Source organism: Athene cunicularia (assembly GCF_003259725.1).
Source record: "Athene cunicularia isolate RWA chromosome 1 unlocalized genomic scaffold, athCun1 chr1_part2, whole genome shotgun sequence".
Lineage (NCBI taxonomy): Eukaryota > Metazoa > Chordata > Aves > Strigiformes > Strigidae > Athene > Athene cunicularia.
In genome coordinates, this window is record NW_020799092.1 from 68,502,413 (window position 1) to 68,506,075 (window position 3,663).

Genomic DNA, 3,663 nt, shown 5'->3' on the forward strand with positions numbered 1-3,663 from the left:
GTGCCACAGCACTTGAAGTTAACCAGAAGTTGAAGTGTTACTTCTCTGTGTCAAGTTGGAGGGGCTTGAACCAAGAGGCCTTCAGGAAGAGCTGCTCAGTTGTAAATTTTCTTTTTTTTACTTGGAGTTTAACAAATATTACTGTAACTTGCATTCTTCTGGGCTGCAAAGGCTGGTTGAGTGGGTGGTAGGGTAACCACAATTTGTAGGGTTTTTTTCTTTTTTTATTTGAACTTGGGATGCAGTTTGTGTTCTAAAAAATTCTGTAAATGAGCCCAGATTTCTGGATGTGTAATTTATAAATAATCAAAATAAACAAGTGATATCATTGCTGTTTCTGCAGCCGTTTTTCTCTTATGCCCTAAAAGGCACTTAGTGTAAAATTAATCTGTTTTTATTTTGGTGATATTATTTCCATGGTCAGTTTTGTATCAGGAGGGATAATGGTGGTATCAGCCTGACCTTGGGGGTGCAGTATAGATGTGTAAAGGTACAGATTTGCTTTTATAAATGAATGAAATGGGTCCAATTGCAAAATTCTCGGATAGAGACAAAAGATAGGTAAATCCCAAATAAGAAAATGCTTCAAATTGACAGGAGAGAAGCAGAGAGGGGAAAGGAAGAAAACTTCCCCCCAAACCTCGTCATGGAGGTTTTACCAACTTGTGGAATGGAATGTTCATTAATGATGCTAGAATCTTTTTTTTTTTTTTTTCCCGTGGTGTAATTTTATTTAAATTCTTACTGCGATAAAGTCTTTGTTGCCAAAAGTAAAACTAAATTATGTGCTGGAATACCATCAGAGATAAATGTGCTTGTGCATCTCTTGGAGCATCCAGGGGCTTTAAGTTTGCAGTGAAGTAACTAACATGTCGGATTTGATTTTTAACATCTTGTAATGTGTTGCTAGCCATAAAGGTAAGTGTGATAATCTCTAGGCATCCATTGAAAAGCTTATCTGGAGGCTTGCTTATGGAATGGATTGGTTGATCACTTTATTCCAAACTCTGTGAATTTTGTTTTGCCATAAAATCCTGCCTGGTTAGTATCTGTTTATATAATCCATTTTAAATTTTAACAGGGTTAAGCGTGTTCAGAAGTAATTTTAAAAATTGTTGGATTATGATATTGAGGAACATATTTAGGCAGTCAGTGTCAAAGATCTGTGGTAGGGGAATTGAACTTTAGTTTGTACTTCCGAATTGTCAATTTTATCTCTGTCCAAAAGTGAGGATAAGCAACTAAGAGAGCTGTGTCCTAACATTCCTTTGTACAGAAGGGGGTGGGGAAGTAGAGTACTAGAAGGATAAGCTTTCTCAACAAAGCTGTCCAAACCTTTAGTCTCCTCCATCCCACAAAAATTTCTGTGATGTGGCATTTAGTACTGACAACACAAATGTGTTATCATAATGTGTAACAAAGTAATCTGCTCTTGTTGAACCATATTGGGTTAGAGTAGGAAGAGAGAATCCCTAAGGAATTGCAGGTGTGCTGGTCTTTAAGAAGTACACATACTTTCTTTTAACCTGTGTAATATGAAGTAGTCTGTATTCAGAAAAAGTAATTTTTTTTCTGAATTTTCTTAAAGGCAGTCTCAGAGAAATATTTTTGCAGTGTTCTGAATACCTCAACCAGTCCTGCAGTAGATGTTTCTGATCACATTGTACCACTGTTCTTTGGTCTGTTTGATCTTTTGCACTGCTTTTATACAGTTTAAACATAAATGTGTTAGAAAATACTGTGTTATGATAACCCTAATATTACAAAGTTAGCCTTCCTCCACTTATTTAAAACAATCTTTAAAATAAGTAAAAATATATCCAGTGCATTGCATAATTTGTATGATCAACACCAATGTCCTGCGATGCACTAAAAATCTTAAAATTTTAAATAACAGTGTATAGTTGAAAATGAAGAGGTATTAAAGCTGTCCATGGGGCCTTTGTGCAGTACAGCATAGTTCTTAATGTCACGTCAGAATTTTTTTTACTGTAACGTGAGTCTTTCAGTGATTGGGTGGACGTTTAGTGTTTTCAGTTCTTAGCCACTGTGCAGTTGTAAGCTGTACTGAATAGCCATTTTTGAGCCTGCACTGAGCACAAAATTAGATAATTTGGTACTTGGGGATGCTCACTGGTGTTTTGTCATTGGTTTTTAGGTTGGTTTTTAACTGGAGAAAAACCCAAAACAACAGTATCCCAGGGAGTTGATGCTGTCATCCTCTCTTGATAGCTGGAAAACTGAGGCACAGAGGGAAAGATGCACATGGCCTAAACAAGAACTGCTATGGACTTTCAGTAATGAGATCCAAGAGACTAGATCAGCAAGCTTATTCTCCAGCCCGCTGCAGCTCTGGAGCTGCCCAGAACCTGGGAGGTTTCCCAGCCACCAGCCTGGACTTTCCTGTGGTAGTTGAACTTCTGCCTGAGTTGGGACATGAGTCTGGGTGGGCAGAGAAGTCTGTGACCAGAGGAGCAGTTGCTGCCTGGGATGGGCAATGGTAAAGGAAGTTTTGCATGGTCCTTTCAGTCACGCAGTGGAGCCAGTTGTGGACATACGGACATTTCAAAGGCGTGTCTTGAAAGCTCTGGGAAGCATCTACTTTGGATGCGAGAACTGAGATTCTTCTTGGAGGTTTCTCCAGTCATGTTTTGGGAAGAGCAAGTGGCATACGCTTATCCAGGTGACAATCGCTGCTAACTTGCAACCCATCCATCATAGCACAAGGGTGATAAACTCATTCAAGTAGTAATAACAGTATTTAAACATTGATTAAAAAAATGCCCAACACCAAAACCCCCTAGTTTCTCTTCATTCTTCTGTTTTCTGACATTTCTGAGGCTTTGTGTCTTAAATATGAGTAAAGAAAGAAGAATATCAGGTTGAAGCTCTGCGGTCATAGAATGGTTAATTCCCTAATAGTTTGAAGTTTACTCTGGTGGTAAACAAGTGGACATAATCTTAATGTTGCACAGGTTTTACCAGTATTTCCATAGGTGGCACTACGGTCTCCTGCAAGGATAGCATCTTAAAATGATGCTCACGTCCTTGGCATTATTCTTTGGTTTTTTTTCGTGACAAACCTCTTGACTCCCAAGCTCCTGGTGACTTCATTTTTCAGTAATCTGTTCTGCTTTGACAGGACCTTGTGAGACAAGTGACAGACGGCACAAGGGTGCATCTCCCCCGTAGTAACAGTTGGTCGGGGTGTCTGTGCTGGGGTGCGCTGCCAGGCGGTTTCTGTGACGACAGTGATGAGGTATCAGCCCAGTTTAGCCTGGTGGGTGTTTCCGCTTAGTCGTTACAAGTGCTAGATTGGTAATTAATAGATACTGAAAAAAAATGTTGGAAAATGAAATATTACTTTTCGAAGTACATTTGGAGGAAATTAGAGGCAGGGCACTAAAAAAAAATAAAATGCAGGTATGCGTAGCGTTTTCGATGTCTGATTTCTAGCCCGCGTATGAAAGTAGTGATTTAATACTTCATTCTTTGTGACAAAAACGATTCAAAGAGCCATATTTTTCAGGGCTCTTGATCTGAACGTTTTCGAGGGTGTCCGATGGAGCTTAGAGAACTGACCGGGAAGACGATCCGTGCCACAGGCGCTTTGTTTCGGTTTTTCCCCGCTCAGACCCTGGCCCCGCGCACCCGCGGGCAGCG

At 39.9% G+C, this 3,663-nt stretch overlaps 1 protein-coding gene across 1 annotated transcript in view; it reads left to right on the top strand.

Moving 5' to 3' along the window:
• The first annotated feature begins 3,210 nt into the window (after positions 1-3,210).
• SRPK2 (SRSF protein kinase 2) overlaps positions 3,211-3,663 on the top strand; it is a 101,071-nt gene continuing 100,618 nt past the window's right edge. Inside the window, 1 exon segment of the mRNA XM_026866468.1 lies at positions 3,211-3,265. The gene's annotated coding sequence lies outside the window, so the exon portion shown is untranslated.